Raw genomic sequence first — 16822 nt, 5'->3', positions numbered from 1 at the left:
TAAAACAGTATCAGAGTAAGAGAAGAGATAAAGAACAATTAAAATGACTTAAAGCATGCAAAGGGCGGCACGGTGGCATAGTGGTTAGCACTGTGCCACCGTGCCACTGCCTCACAGCACCAGGGTCCCAGGTTCAATTCTGGCCTTGAGCCACTGTCTGTGTGGAGTTTGCACATTCTCCGTGTCTGCGTGGGTTTGCTCTGGGTGCTCCGGTTTCCTCCCACAGTCTAAAGATGTGCGGGTTATGTTGATTGGCTATGCTAAATTGGCCCTACTGTCAGGGGGATTAACCGGCTAAATTAGGGTTACGGGGAAAGGGCCTGGGTGGCATTGTGGTCAGTACGGACTCGATGGGCCAAATGGCTTCCTTCTGTACTGTAGGGATTCTATGAAATCTATTCCATGAAATCAAAGTGGGAAATTTTACATTGAATTCAAATTTTCAGCCCATAGCTCTAAGAGCTAAGCCACAGAATTTGGATGCAAAGTACATTTGCACGAAAGAGTGAAGCCCCACTTAGTACAGACACTGCCAACCACACACAGAATTAGAAACAAAATAGGTTTGTTTTCCTTTTATCTTTTGAAGTCCAGTTTAATAGAAAATAAATTCAGCCTGCCTCACTCTGGGAAACATTAACAATAAAGGTGCAGGTTAGTGCATTAGTGCCACGATTGAAGTCATTGATGGACAACATCAAGTGAAATGCATCATAATAACCGGATCCTTCAGCTTCCACCTGAACCTGTATTTTACATTAACAGAACAAGACTGAGCTTCTTAAATTGCAGAAATAAATATTATTCCATTATTTTTTTTTAAACAAAGGAAGCATGGTTCTTTTTACATGAATTGTTTGTTGATTTTGAACAAAGCTGTAAAGGACTAATCATCAATCGATATTCTATTTTACTTTTTTGTATCTATCCTCTGCCATTCACCATTCTGTGAATCAGAGGCTAAGCAGCTGGCTGGGAGGCAATGCCCTCCCAACATACTCAATTTGAGTCTTACGATGTGTACCAGCGTATGGGCTCACAAGCTCGCCCCTTCTCTCTGTCGGGCAGTAGCCTTGAGCACGGGGCCTAGCATTCTGAGACAGCACATTAGAATATTTTTTAAAATGCTGGTAAACCTGTCTTGGGTCCTTCGATCTTAATGAAATGCTCAGTTTGTACTAGTGAGTACTTTGCATTTTTAAGTTGCATTTAGTATAGAAATGTGCTGTTTCATTACCCCATATTGCATCAGAAAACAATATTCATTGATGAGTTACTGTGTAAAATTGAAATTATAAAACACAAAAGTTCAACTGATTTGCAACCAATTTATAATGCTTTCTGAGGTATTAAAGGATTTCAATACTGAATGACAGACTTGTACAAACTGCTTATGTGGTTTCCTGCATTATAAAACACTTTCTAGCAGGGTTTTATTTATTCTCTTTTGCCATTTAAAGTTCCAAACTCAAAATATAATTTACTACACATTATATTATTTCAAGCACAGTGCTCACCTTCATCAGAATAGAGTTGTTAAATGGGAATAACAAATCCTGGTGCACTGGAGAATGACAGAACACAAATGGGGCGATTTTGCCCATCGTGCCAGTGCCAGCTCTTTGTTCGAGCTATCCAATTAGTTTGAACTCCCCTACATGTTCTTGTTAGCCTTGTAATTGCTTTCCCTTCAAGGGTTTCGCCAGTTCCTTTTTGAACATTACTCTTGAACACGTTGCCACTACTTTTTTTTGTGCAGTACATTCTTGAGCACAACAACTTGCTGCATGGTTTTATTTTTCTTCATGTCACCTCTGGTTCTTTTGACAATCACTTTAAATTTGTGTCCTCTAGTTTCTGACCCTTCTGCCACAGGAAATAGTCTTTCCTTACTTACTTTGTCAAACAGTTCATGATTTTGAACATTTCATCCAAACTCCTATTTTTCAGCTCTCTCAGAACAACTCTAGCTGCTCCAAATAACTAAATCCCTCAACTGTGATATCGTTCTAGTAAATCTCTTCTGCGCCCTCATTAAAATTTTGGCATCGTTCCTGAAGAGTGGCGTCCAGAATTAAACATACTGCTCTGGCTGAAGCCTGACCAAGTTTAGTATAACTTCCTTGCTTTTGTACTCTACGCCTCAATTAATTGAGTCAAGGATCCCATGTGCTTTCTTGCCAGCCTTCTCAACTTGTCTTGCCGCTTTCAAACATTTGTATACGTACACCCTCAGGTCTCCCTGTTCCAGATCCCCCTTTTTCAAATGTACCACCTACTTTATATTGCCTCGCCTTCTTCCTAACAAAATGTATCACATCACAGTTCTCTGTATTAAATTTCATCATCTTACACATCTGCCTGTTTCACCTGTCTTAGGTCCTCCCTGTATATCTAAGACCAGGGGCAAAATTTCCCCCCAAAAAAACGAAGTGTCAAAACGGCGAGAAAACCTAAGCGATCCACGCCAGCCTGTCAGGTGTACTCTGCACCGCAATCATCCCACACTCAGCCACTTCTTGCGAGAGTGGTGAGCTGTCCCATCCCCTTGGCACTGCCCCTGGCACACTGGCAGTGGTGTCCAGTAGGCACTGCCAAATGGGCACTGTTCATCCAGTCTGAAAATCAAGTCAGATTCCTAGCCACACTGCCACTCCCCCATTAATATTGCTAACAAGACTATCATGTGATATTTTAGCAAACACTTTTTGAATGTCCATGTACACCACGTCAATCTTACAACCGTCTTCAACCCTCTACCCTACATCATTAAGGAACTCAATCAAGACTTGCCGATTTAAAAAAAAATGACATTTCACTTGTAACTATTCCAAATGCAAATTAATTTTATCCGGGATTATTGTTTCAAACATTTCCAGATCACTGACGTTGGTTGCAAGGCTTAACGCCTTACATTTTTATGAGCAAAGGTGTGACATTTGCAATCCTCCCGCCCACTGCCCCAGCTAATGAGGTGGAGATGCCGGCGTTGGACACGCCTTTATATGCCCTCTTTGTGAACAGAACTCCCACTTACCTGACGAAGGAGCAGTGCTCCGAAAGCTCTTGCTACTAAATAAACCTGTTGGACTTTAACCTGGTGTTATGAGACTTCTTACTGTAGCTAATGAGGCCAGAGTCTCTGCAATTTCTACCCTTCTTTTGCTTAGGAATCTAGGATGCATCCCATCACAACCAGGTGGCTTTTTTGTTTGAGTATGGTCAGCCTTTTAAGTACCTCTCTCTTTTTCTGTTTTTTGTCCGGTCTAATATACCTCCTGTTCTCTAACACAACATCTAGTTCACCAGTTAATATGGCTGCAGGGGACTAATTTAGTACTTCAGCCAATGCCATCTGCCTCTACAGCATGATCTTTTTGGTTCGTAATTGGTTTAATATTTTTTCCTATTTACATGTCATGGAGTCAGAGAGGTTTACAGCATGGAAACAGGCCCTTCGGCCCAACTTGTTCATGCCGCACTTCTTTTTAAACCCCTAAACTAATCCCAATTGCCCGCATTTGGCCCATATCCCTCTATACCCATCTTGCCCATGTAACTATCCAAATGCTTTTTAAAAGACAAAATTGTACCTGCCTCTAACACTTTCTCTGGCAGCTTGTTCCAGACACTCACCACCATCTGTGTGAAAAAATTGCCCCTCTGGACACTTTTGTATCTCTCCCCTCTCACCTTAAACCTATGCCCTCTAGTTTTAGACTCCCCTACCTTTGGGAAAAGATATTGACTATCTACCTCATTGATGCCCTCATTATTTTATAGATATCTATAAGGTCACCCCTCAGCCTCCTACGCTCCAGAGTAAAGTCCCAGTCTATCCAACCTCTCCTTCTAACTCAAACCATCAAGTCCCAGTAGCATCCTAGTAAATCTTTTCTGCACTCTTTCTAGTTTAATAATATCCTTTCTATAATAAGGTGACCAGGACTGTACACAATATTCAAAGTGTGGCCTTACCAATGTCTTGTAGCTCTTTCGGCACCAATCAAGTAAACGAACTCAAATTAACTTAGGGACAAAGTAAAAGGGGCGGCTCCCCAAAAGGAAGGGGGGAACAGCCCGAACCAAAATCAAAGTCGAAAGGAAACTTAAAACGTCAAACCAAAAGGTGATTATCGGGGTCGATAATACACCCCAGCCCCTGCGGCGCCCAGCGGTCGCGGAAGGCGTCAACCGCGCCCGTGGACACCGCATGCTCCCTCTCCAGAGACACCTGGCCGCGAATGTAGCCGCGGTAGAGGGGCAGACAGTCGGGATGGACGGCCCCGTCGATCGCCCGCTGCCTGGACCTATTGATGGCGCGTCTCGCCAGGCCCAGGAGCAGGTTCACGAGGAGGTCGGCATCCCGACCCGCCCCTCTCCGCACCAGGTGCCCGTAGATCAGGAGCGTGGGACTGAAGTGCAAACAAAACATCAGTAAAAGGTGTTTGAGGAAACCAAAAAGGGCGTGCAGTCTAAAACACAGAACGTAGACATGGTCCACGGACTCCACGAGGCCACAGAAAGGGCAGTCTCGGGAGCCCGTGTACCGGAAAAACCTACGGTTGTACGGCACTGCTGCGTGCAACACCCTCCACCCCAGGTCCCCGAGATAATTGGGGGAGATCCCTCCGTAGAGGGACCTCCACTGGGGACCTCCGCCGCCCGGCGGCAACAAGGCCCGCCAAGGTGTATCCGGGCGACGGGCGAGGACGCGGTAGTGAAAGGTGTGCAGCAGCAGCCCGTACAGGAAACGCCTCCGCGCGGTGGAAAAGGGCACGGAGGGCATTTCCGCGAGGCGGCACACGCAGTGGGGCACCTGACCCGGGGGGGGGAGGTCTAGGCTTCGGGCCAATGTGAAATTCCGTCCGAGCAGGGGAACGCTCGGGCGGGATCCCACCGCACGCCTGCGCCGCCTCTAGACCGCGTGCGCACTCGGGGCCGAGCACGACCGTCCTAAGGTCTTGGATGGCTTTGGCCGCGCGCCGGACGGTCACCCCCGCGCGCTCAGCCAGCACGTCGGGGCTCATCCAGCCCGCTCCTCCGCCATCCAGCACGTCCCCGATCCTGGTCACCCCGGCGTCCACGGCCCTCCTCTCCGCCAGCCACCTGAAGTCGTAAGGCTGGAGGTGCGGATTCCTGAGCAGCGGCTCTCGCACGAGAGCCGCTACTCCTGACGGGGGAGAGCTGCGTCGCGAGGCGACCGTGTTCCAGACCGTGAGCAGGTCCTGGTAAAAGACGGGCAACTCCCGCAGAGAGGTGGGAATACGCCCCAGGTTGATGTGCAGGAGCTGCACGTCGTAATTGAGGCCGTGCAAGTGGCGGAAGAAATACGTCGCCATCGCACGCCATCGTGGAGGAGGCTCGACGTAAAGGTATCGCTGCAGGGTCTGGAGGCGGAAGGTCGCTAGCTGCGTGCGGAGGCACACCAGACCTTGTCCGCCCTCCTCAATCGGGAGATGCAGCACCTCGGCAGCGACCCAGTGCAGTCGGTTGTCCCAGAAAAACTGCACGAGGGCTTTCTGCATATCGGTGACAAAGCCAGGGGGAGGGGTCAAAGTGACCAGCCGGTACCACAGCATGGAGGCGACCAGCTGGTTTATGACGAGAACTCGCGCCCTGTAGGACAGCACTCGGAGCAGTCCTGTCCAGCGACCCAGGCGGGCGGAGACTTTGGCCTCCAACTCCCGCCAGTTCGCCGGCCAGGATTCCTCGGCTGGGCAGAGATGGACCCCCAGGTAGAGGAGGTCGGTCCTGCTCCAGGTGAAAGGCCTGAGCTCCTCCGGAAGGGGGTCCGTCTCCCACGGACCGACCAGGAGTCCGGAGCACTTGGCCCAGTTGATCCTGGCGGAGGACGCGGCGGAGTACACCGCCTGGCATTCTCGCATCCTCCGCAGGTCAGCCGGGTCCGTGAACACGAGGAGCACGTCGTCGGCGTAAGCAGACAGGACCACCCCTACGTCCGGGCCGCGCAGAGTCAAACCCGACAACCTCCTCCACAAGAGGCGCAGGAACGGCTCCACACATACAGAATAAAGTTGGCCGGACAAGGGGCAGCCCTGCCGTACTCCTCTCCCAAAGCGAAGGGGCGCCGTCAGGGACCCGTTAACCTTAATCAGACACTCTGCGGCAGAGTAGAGTAAACGGATCCGGGCGACAAACTGCGTCCCGAACCCGAATGCCCGCAGAGTCCCGAGCAAATACTCGTGCTCCACCCTGTCGAACGCCTTCTCCTGATCTAAGGACAAGAAGGCGCTCGACAGACCAGCCCTCTGGGAATGGTGGATCAGGTCCCGGACCAGATGGAGGTTATCGTGAATCGATCGGCCCGGGACCGTGTAGGACTGGTCGGGGTGGATCATGTGGTCCAGCACGGACCCAAGGCGTGAAGCCAAAGCCCTGGCAAAGATTTTATAATCCGTGCTGAGGAGGGAGACCGGGCGCCAGTTTTTAAGGCACCGGAGATCCCCCTTCTTTGGCAGCAGGGCAATGACGGCCCTGCGCCACGAAAGGGGCATCTCCCCGGTGGCGTTGCTCTCCTCCAGGACCCCCGCGTAGTCGCCCGCCAGGACGTCCCAGAACGCCCTGAAGAACTCTACCGTCAGCCCGTCCAGCCCCGGGGCCTTGCCCCGACCGAGGCCATTGAGGGCGCCGGCCAGCTCGGCCACGGCGATGGGGGCCTCGAGCCTGCCGACGCCCTCCGGGCTGACTTGCGGAAGGTCCTCCCACAGAAGTCTGCGGGCATCCTCGCTGGACGGATCCGGAGAGAAGAGGGAGGTGTAATAATCCCGGGCGATGGCCCGGATGCCCTCCGGATCCGAGACGGGGGAACCGTCGTCGGCCAGCAGCGTAAGGAGCTGCTGACGGTTAGCCCGCCCTTTTTCCAGCGAGTAGAAGAAGGGGGAGCCGCGGTCCAGGTCCACCTGGAACTGGAGCCGCGACCTCACGTACGCGCCGCGGGACCCGACCAGTTGCAGGTCCCGCAGCGCGCCCTTCTCCCTGTACTCTAGCCGCAGGGCCGGGTCCGCGTCGGGCTGACTGAGACGTGCCTCCAGGTCGAAGAGCTCCTTCTCCAACTCCTCGAGCCTGGATTTCCGCCTCCTCGTCGACCCCCTCGCGTACTCCTGACAGAAGGTCCGGACGTGAGTCTTGCCCACGTCCCACCATAGCCTCAAGGAGGGGAAGCCTCCCCGCTTCCTTCTCCAGCCGGCCCAGAATCAACAGAACGAGTCCAGGAAGCGCTCGTCCTCCAGCAGCGTGTTGTTGAAGTGCCAGTACGCGGACCCCCCCCGGACGCGAGACGGAGCAAACTCCGCCCACACCAGGTGGTGGTCCGTGCACGGCACCTGCCGTATGGAGGCCGACGGCACGCCGGACACGTGCGCCCTCGAAATGTAAAGGCGGTCGATTCTGGACGCTCCGCCTCCAGGCTTCACAAAACTGAAAGCTCTGGAGCCAGGATGGAGATGTCTCCAGGCGTCCACCAAGTCGTGGGTCCCGAGCAGGTCCCGCAACTTCACCATCGCCGGGGTGCGCTGCCAGAAGCCGGCGCGGTCCCGTGCCTCGAGGGTGCAGTTGAAATCCCCCCCGAGGATGATGCATTCGCCCCCAGCGATGGTGTCGAGGTGAGCGGACACTTTCTCGTAGAAAGTCGTTTGCTGTGGTCCGGCGCCCGGGGCGTAGACGTTCAGCAAGTGAATGACCACGCCCCCCACACGGACCGTCAAGTGCAGCAACCGGCCTGGCACCGGCTCCTTGACCCCCAAGATCTCCGGCTGAAAAGTCGGGGCCAACAAGATAGCCACCCCGCTAGAAGCGAGAGTGAGGTGGCTCATGTAGACCCCCCCTCGCCACTCCAGGAGCCATCGGGCTTCGTCTCCCGGAATGGTACGGGTTTCTTGCAGGAAGCACACCGCATACTTCCCGTCGCGGAGGACCGAGAAGTTCTGGAACCTGCGGAGTGGCTCGCTGCTGCCGTTGACGTTGAGGCTGGCTATAATCACCTTCATGTCAGTAGCATTGTGCCACCGTCACCACTTATCTAAGTGCGTGGGGGGCGCTGGCGCAAGACGCGCCAGTCCGCTCCCCCTCGAGCCCGTCGAGAAACTCCCGTACCCGACGCCGCTCTCTTTCAGTCAGGTCCGACGCGGCCTGGGAGCAGGCCCGCGTGGACCGGACGAGCAGCGCCAGGTCCGACCAACGGTCGAGGGCCAGTCGGACGCTGTCAGGGCGACCAGAATGGTCCTCGATGAAAGCCCTGAGTTCCCCAGAGGGGATATGGGGCGACTCGGTGAGGGGCACGAGGGAGTCCCCCGCCTCGCTACAGGTGGACCCTGAAACGATCCCCGTGCCCACCACCGAGCAGCTTACCTCCTCGGGGCCGTCGCCCTTCGACTCCGAGTCCCCCGCCGCAGGGCGTGCGGCACGGAGCCGCCAACTAGTCCTGACTCCCCCCCGATCCCACCCCCAGGATCGGCGGAGGAGGGGTTCCCCTCGGGCTCTCGACCCTGGGTTTGTGGGTCCGTGGGCGGCGGCGTCTCCGTCCCCCCCTCCGTCCCGAACGCCTGGACACCCCCCAAGCCCGGAGAGCCCTCCGGATTCATGTTGGGGGTGCCCAGCATCAAAGGCTGGGACAGAGAGGGGGAGATAAATTCCTCACCACCGCCGCCCAGGGACCCGAAAATTGGGGTGCTCCAGTCCCCCGGCAAGCTGTAAAAGAAGGACGGGTCGAATTCGACCGGGCTGAACGGAGCCGCGAGGGCCCCGCTCACACCCGGCCTCGGGGAGACCCGTCCGGGGGACTGCAGCAGCACGTGTTCCATTTAGATACCTCACCCTGGATCCCGTGAGATTTAACTTTATGCAACAACCTACATGCGGTATCTATGTCAATGAAAGACTTTTGGGTTCTCTTTTATGTTAGCTGCTAATCGATTCCCCCCATTCTTTTTTTGGACCTTCCCTGTACTTTCTTTATTCAGCTTGAATCTCTTCTATATTATGAACCTTACATTTGTTATAGGTCTCCTATTTTTGTCTCATTGTAATCTCGATATTTTTAGTCATTCAGGCAGCTCTAACTTTAAATGACCTCCTTTTGCTCCTCCTGGAAATGCATTAAGTCTGTACCTGAGCCATCAATTCTTTGAAGATCTCCCCCTTGTATAATTACGAATGAAAAATCTTTTCTTTAAAAAGAAGGAAATACAAATGGGCAAAATAAAAACTGTCTCAGTGGCATTTTATAAACACAGTTTCAGAAGAGTGCCCAATTATTATTATTGTTGTTGGACAGCCTGTGTCTCATACAGTCATAGAGGTTTACAGCATGGAAACAGGCCCTTCGGCCCAACTTGTCCATGCCGTACTTTTTTTTTAAACCCCTAAACTAATCCCAATTGCCTACATTTGGCCCATATCCCTCTATACCCATCGTACTCATGTAACTATCTAAATGCTTTTTAAAAGATAAAATTTTACCCGCCTCTACTACTACCTCTGGCAGCTTGTTCCAGACACTCACCAGCCTGTGTGTGAAAAAATTGCCCCTCTGGACACTTTTGCATCTCTCCCCTCTCACCTTAAACCTATGCCCTTTAGTTTTAGACTCCCCTACCCTTGGAGAAAGATATTGGCTATCTACCTTGTCTATGCCCCTCATTATTTTATAGACATCTATAAGGTCACCCCTCAGCCTCCTACGCTCCAGAGAAAAAAGTCCCAGTCTATTCAGCCTCTCCTTATAGCTCAATCCATCAAGTCCCGGTCGCATCCTAGTAAATCTTTTCTGCACTCTTTCTAGTTTAATAATATCCTCTCTATAATAGGGTGACCAGAATTGCACACAGTATTCCAAGTGTGGCCTTACCAATGTCTTGTACAACTTCAACAAGACGTCCCAACTCCTGCATTCAATGTTCCAACCAATGAAACCAAGCATGCCGAATGCCTTCTTCACCACTCTGCCCACCTGTGACTCCACTTTCAAGGAGCTATGAACATGTACCCCTAGATCTCTTTGTTCTGAAACTCTCCCCAATGCCCTACCATCAACTGAGTAAGTCCTGCCTTGGTTCAATCTACCAAAATGCATTACCTCGCATTTGTCTAAATTAAACTCCATCTGCCATTCGTCAGCCCACTGGCCCAATTGATCAAGATCCCGTTGCAATTGGAGATAACCTTCCTCACTGTCCCCCATGCCACCAATCTTGGTGTCATCTGCAAACTTACTAACCATGCCTCCTATATTCTCATCCAAATCATTAATATAAATGACAAATAACAGTGGGCCCAGCACTGATCCCTGAGGCACACCGCTGGTCACAGGCCTCCAGTTTGAAAAACAACTCTCTACAACCACCCTCTGGCTTCTGTCAAGAAGCCAATTTTGTATCCATTTAGATACCTCACCCTGGATCCCGTGAGATTTAGCTTTATGCAACAACCTACCATGCGGTCTCGACAGACAATGGCCGGTATTTTACGACCTCGCCTGAGCGAGGCTCGTAAAATCCCACCCGAGGCCAGTGGAGAATTGCATTGTGCGAAGCGCACCAGCCCGGATTCCGGGTGGGCGTGGCAGTAAAAGTCCGGTCAATGGGCATGTGCCCTGGGTCGGTTATATGGGGGTTCTTGGTTGCCAAGAGTCAGAAACCCCTCTTGGCCTTGCTGGTGGGGTCCAAAGGAGTGCAAAGCACGATGTTTAGCATCAGTTTGGCTGCAAGAGCTGCCGGAATATGCTCCATCACAAAGCACACACTCAAATGCAGACAGACTAAGAGACAATTTACCGTAGCCAATCCACCTGAATGTCTTTAGACTGTGGAAGGAAACTGGAGCACCCAGCGAAAACCCACAGTCACAGGAACAATGTGCAAACTCTACAGAGACAGACACCTGAGGCCAGAATTGAACCCAATCCCTGGAGTTGTGAGGCAGCAGCACTAACTGCTGCACCACTGTGTCATCCAGAGTGCCCAATACTGCTATTGCATATGAATTTTTCCATTTTCCACACAGGTCTATCGGGCGATGTAAGGAAGAACTTTTTTGTGCAGCGAGTGTTAATAACCAGTTACTCGCTGCCCACAAGGCTGCTGGGAGCAGAGATGATCAATGATTTCAAAAGGAAATTGGATGAGCACTTGAAGGAAATAAACTTGCAGGGCTTTGGGAATGACTGTGGGAACGAGATTGAGTGGTTTGCTCTACAGAAGGTCAGCTTGGAGTCAATGGGCCAAATGGACTCCTGGGTTGTAAATGACTCGATGATTCTAAGTTGAGATTACCTGTTTAATATAATTTGAAGGATATTTTATGCTGGGCCCATGACTAGAAAAATGTAAATTGAGAGTGACTGGATTTAGTTCCGAGAGGTCAGAGGCCAGTGTTCTAACCAACTGCATCATCCAGGCTACTGCTATGTCAACAGATGAGTTCGCAATCTAGAAGTTATAGGTAAATGGATGTCCTTGAAAGAAAGAACCTGCATTCATATAGCAGTTTCTGCATTCCTGTAACAATTTCTACACATCCAGTCTGTCCCAAAACGGACTGGAATTGGTCGATCTGCTGATCAAACAATACAAAACTAAATACTGTGTCACGCCACACAAAGAGTAAAGTGAATTTCCCTGCTTTATTATAGGGGACTAATGCCTCAGGAAGAGAGTGAATGTGTTTATGTGCTAATGTAGCCTTTCACTACCTCCTCCATCATATTTATCATTTGAATTATGTAATTACTTTGAAGTATAACAATGTATAATCATATCAACTTCAGGAAATGTAGTGGAGGACAATCCCCAATAAAGTGGAAATGGTCGAAAGCTTCAAGTTTCTAGGTGTTCTGATCTCCAACAACCTGCCCTGGTCCCTCCACGCCACACGATACTTAAGAAAGCCCACCATTATCTTGCAATTGAGTCTCTGTTGATACATGCTGTGTTTGTGAACCCAATTCTCCACTCATCTAATGAAGGAGCAGCGCTCCAAAAGCTCATGATACCAAATAAACCTGTTGGACTTTAACCTGGTGTTGTGAGATTTCTTACTGTGGTTGTATCACAGCTTGGTATGGCTCCTGCTCTGTCCAAGACCGCAAGAAACTACAAAGGGTCCTGAGCGTAGCCCAGTGCATCACTCAAACCAGCCTCCCATCTAGAGACTCCGTCTACACTTCCCACTGCCTCGGAAAAGCATGATGTGGAGATGCCGGCGTTGGACTGGGGTAAGCACAGTAAGAAGTCTCACAACACCAGGTTAAAGTCCAACAGGTTTATTTGGTAGCAAATTTGCTACCAAATAAACCTGTTGGACTTTAACCTGGTGTTGTGAGACTTCTTACTCGGAAAAGCAGCCAGCAAAATCAAGGACCCCAAGCATCCCGGACATTCTCTCTTCCACCTTCTTCCGTCGGGAAAAAGATACAAAAGCCTGAGATCATATACCAACTGACTCAAGAACAGCTTCTTCCCTGCCGCCATCAGACTTTTGAACTTATATTAAGTTGGTATTTCTCAAGCCCTAGCTACGACTGTAACACTACATTCTGCACTCTCTCCTTTCCTTCTCTATGAATGGTATGCTTTATCTGTATAGCACGCAGGAAACAATGCTTTTCACTGTATACTAATACATGTGACAATAATAAATCAAATCAAATCATAGGGCTGCTCAGCCTGTGGTACAGAGGTGCTACTAAAGGACATGTGGCCTGAAGCCCTAGAGTCTTAGTCATTTAAAGCGGGGATGCTTTACTCGACGACATCTTAGCAAAGCGGCCGGTTATTATTATTACTATTATTATTATTGTTGTGGTGGTGGGAGTGATGAAGCTGGAAGGTCAGCTACCTTTCTAGAAGCTTCCGAGACTCTCCCGCTCCTCCTGCGCCGTCCGTCTTGCTGCCACATCCGGGCCACCCACCCCCCTGAGAACTACATTACCCAGAATGCCCGGGCCGGCTGAGCCTTTGTGGCCGCATGGTAAGGGCATGCTGGGTAATGTAGTCCTCCCGTGGACCAGCCTTGGGATTGCAAATCTCCCCGGGGGGCATGCCGGGCAATGTAGTCCCCCAGCGAGGGGGCTGGATGCTGGGTAATGTAGTCCTCCCGCAGGGGCATGCTGGGTAATGTAGTCCTCCCGCGGGGCGGAGGAATGCTGGGCAATGTAGTCTTCCCTCCCCCTCCGGGCGACAGGGAGCGGAAGTGGAGGCGGGCGGGGTGAAAGGTTACCCGTTGTCCTGACCGGATGTGGTGAGGAGGCGAGGGGGAATGAAAGTTTCAGCCGGGTGGACAGGTAACGGAAGGCGGGGGGAGAGAGAGCGCGAGCCCGGGGTCGGTGGGGGCTGAGTCGGCCGCACGGAGGGATAGTGAGGATGCGATCGGCGGATGAATAAAACAAATGGCGCCGCCGCCGCTCCCTTCCCCAGTCGAGAGCATCTTGTCACCGAGGTTGAAATGGAGGGTGATCCGCGGGAGGAAGGGGAGCCGCCCCGGGGACAACGTGAGGCCTTCGCTTCACCGCTGTCTGGAGATCCGCAGTGAGCCTCTCCCACCCTGGGTTATGGGTCCCCGGGTAACCCGTGGGGGGGGTAGTGCATTCCCGACCGTCGGTGACAACACAGGAGGAGGCCGCTCGGCCCGTCCTGTCAGTGCCGGCCCTCTGCAAGAACACTTCACTCAAACTTTATCTTCCTTCTCCCAAGTCCCCGCGGTGGCCCCCGCTCCTGATTTGATTTATTATTGTCACATGTATTTTGGTATAGAGTGAAAAGTTTTGTTGCTCCTGTCCCCATCCCTGGTGTCTGCCCTCCTCCAATTCTGCTCTTGTTGTGTACCCACCCATTTTCCAGTGATGCACGAAATGATTGTGCTTTAACCTACTTGGGCCCCAAGCTTTGGAAATTCCCCCTGAAGCCCTTCTACTCCACTCCCTCCTTTTCAGTTGCTCCTTCAAATACCAGCCCTTTGGTCACCTGTCATAATGTGGCTCAGTGTCAGGTCTGTGTCTGACAGTGCTGCGGTGGAGCTCTTTGGGATAACTGCTCCTTATTGAGCATGTGATATGAACCCAAGTTTTGGTCAGCAGTTACTAACTGCCCAGTGAGCAAAATGCCATGAAGAAAAAGGTATTGCAAACCAAAGGGAGTAATTTTCAACATCGCCAGCTGGAGTAGGGGTTCGCATGGCAGAGTAGATTGCTTGTTCACCCACCGCAGAACAGATCTGATTTTTCCCAGAATTGTTATGGCGCAGGAGGAAGCCACTTGGCCCATTGCGTCTGTATCGGTTCTCCAAAAAATGGTTTAGTGCCCTTCTCCTGTGTTCTCCCTGTACCCCTCACATTTTTTTTCTATTCAAGTAATCATCTAATGCCCTTTTAAATGTCTCAGTTGAATCTGCCTCCACTACACTTCCAGACAGGGCATTCCAGACCTGAACCACTCACTATGTGAAAAAAATTTTTTCCATATCTATTTACTTCTGTAGCAAATCATTTTAAAACTGTGCCGCCTTGTTCTGATCCTGTTACGAGCAGAACAGTTTCTCCCAATCTACTCTGTCCAGCACCCTCATGATTTTGAACATCTCTTATCAAATCTCCTCTTTGTTGCCTTCTCTCCAAGGAGAACAGTCCTAACCTCTCCAATCTATCCTTATCCCTGGAACCGTTCTTGTAAACCTCTTCTGCACTATATCCAATGCATTCACACATCCTTCCTATAGTGTGGTGCCCAGAACTGTACATAATATTCCAACTACTTGTATATGTTCAGCATAACCTCCTTGCTCTTGTACTCTATGCCCCTCTTAATAAAGCCCAGAATACTATATGCTTTACTAACTCCACTCTCCACCTGTTCTGCTACCATCAATGATCAAAACACATACACACTCAAATGCCTCAGCTGCTTTAAGAATTATACCCCTTATTTTATATTGCGTCTCCATGTTCCTCTCGCCAAAATGCATCACCTTACACTTCTCCACATTGAAATTCTTCTGCCCGCTTTACCAACTTGTCTATGTCCTTTTGAAGTCCTACACTGTCCTCTTCACAGTTTACAATACTTCCAAATTTTCTGTTATCCACAAACTTTGAAATGGTCCCCTGCTCACCAAGATCTAGAACATTAATATATATCGGGAAAACAAGAGTCCCAATACCAACCCCTGGGCAACACCACTACAAACCTTCCTCCAGCCTGAAAAATATCCATTCTATTTCCAATTATTTAGCCAACTTTTTATTGCATTGATTATGATTTGAAACGAAACCAGCATCATGCTCGAACAATTACCACGTGGCTTACTTTATTTCATTTATTTGATCAGTTCCTTGCTTCATCTTCTGCAAACTACAAGTTGTGGCCCACGTTCTTACCAAGCTCTTGGTTGTTCCAGCGATTTGACTTGGGTTTCTCCCCTGCTAATCCCTTTTTGTCATCATCTCAACCTACCTCTGATAGTTGCATTCATTGCAGCTGAGCTTTTAGCCTCGACCCTCCCTTCACTACAGCACTGACAGCTATTCTTCAGTTACTGTCCCTGCCCTCGGGAACTCAACATCTCAACCTTGTTTTCCCTCCTTGCCTCTGAAAGCTTCTTAAAAGCTTTCCCACTGTATTTTTCACACTACTGCCTAGAAAAGTGTTTGACTAACTTTCGGGAGGTTTTTTTTGTCGAGGCAGCAGGGAGGGTTGATGAGGGTATATGAGGTGAATAGACCTTCCAAAAGGCATTTGATACAGTGCCACACAGCAGACCTGTGAACAGAGTTATCATAGAAACCCTACAGTGCAGAAGGAGGCCATTTGGCCCATCGAGTCTGCACCGACCACAATCCCACCCAGGCCCTACCCCCACATATTTACCCGCTAATCCCTCTAACCTACGCATCTCAGGGACAATTTTTAACCTGGCCAATCAACCTAACCCGCACATCTTTGGACTGTGGGAGGAAACCGGAGCACCCGGAGGAAACCCATGCAGACACGAGGAGAATGTGCAAACTCCACACAGACAGTGACCCGAGCCGGGAATCGAACCCGGGACCCTGGAGCTGTGAAGCAGCAGTGCTAACCACTGTGCTACCGTGCCGCCCAATGAGTTATAGCTCATGGAATAAAAGGGACAGTAGCAACATGGATACAAAGTTGGCTGAGTGATAGGAAGCAGAGAGAAGTGCTTTAATGGATATTTTTGGACTGATGAAAAGTTTGTAACTGAGATTCTAAGGTGTTGGGACCCTTGCTTTGACCTAGACCTTAGTGTGCAGGGCACAATTTCAAAATTTGCACATGATACTAAAACTTGGAACCATTGTGAACTGTGAGAGGAATAGTGTAGAACTTCAAAAGGACACAGACAATTTGGTAGAATGGGTGGACAAGTGGCAGATGAATTTCAATACAGAAGTGCAAAGTACATTTCTCACAGTGAGAGCCTCCAATACAAAGTACATTTCTCCAGTGAGAGTCAGTGTGTGTGGAACTATATCCCAGTGAGAGTCAGTGTGTGTGTGGAACTATATCCCAATGAGAGCCAGTGTGTGTGGAACTGTATCCCAGTGAGAGTCTGTGTGTTCAGCTGAAAAAAATGTTAAATTGGCTAACATAGTAATGTACCTGCTGAATCTTCTTGGGATATTAGCCATGGTTTAGCGGTAGAACTCTAATCTCTGGGTCAGAAGGTTTTCCAGTTCGAGTTCCATGCTAGGGACTCAAATGGATAATCTAGATTGATATTCCAGCGTGGTACTGCACTATCTGAGGTGTTATCTTTTAGATGAGACATTAAACTAGGGCCCAGTCTGCCC

The 16822-nt window shown here is 50.2% G+C and overlaps 2 protein-coding genes across 2 annotated transcripts in view; one reads left to right on the top strand and one right to left on the bottom strand.

Annotated features, from left to right (window-relative positions):
* The window catches only part of mrrf (mitochondrial ribosome recycling factor), a 52029-nt gene extending 39088 nt beyond the window's left edge, over positions 1-12941 (bottom strand). The window contains exon 1 of the mRNA XM_078226572.1: positions 12856-12941. The gene's annotated coding sequence lies outside the window, so the exon portion shown is untranslated. The remainder of the gene's footprint in view (positions 1-12855) is intronic.
* A 280-nt stretch (positions 12942-13221) lies between these two features.
* rbm18 (RNA binding motif protein 18) overlaps positions 13222-16822 on the top strand; it is a 44794-nt gene continuing 41193 nt past the window's right edge. The window contains exon 1 of the mRNA XM_078226571.1: positions 13222-13300. The gene's annotated coding sequence lies outside the window, so the exon portion shown is untranslated. The remainder of the gene's footprint in view (positions 13301-16822) is intronic.

Source organism: Mustelus asterias, chromosome 13 (assembly GCF_964213995.1).
Source record: "Mustelus asterias chromosome 13, sMusAst1.hap1.1, whole genome shotgun sequence".
NCBI classification, from domain to species: domain Eukaryota; kingdom Metazoa; phylum Chordata; class Chondrichthyes; order Carcharhiniformes; family Triakidae; genus Mustelus; species Mustelus asterias.
The sequence above is the reverse complement of the archived record's forward strand: the minus strand, read 5'-3'. Positions and strand labels throughout refer to the sequence as shown.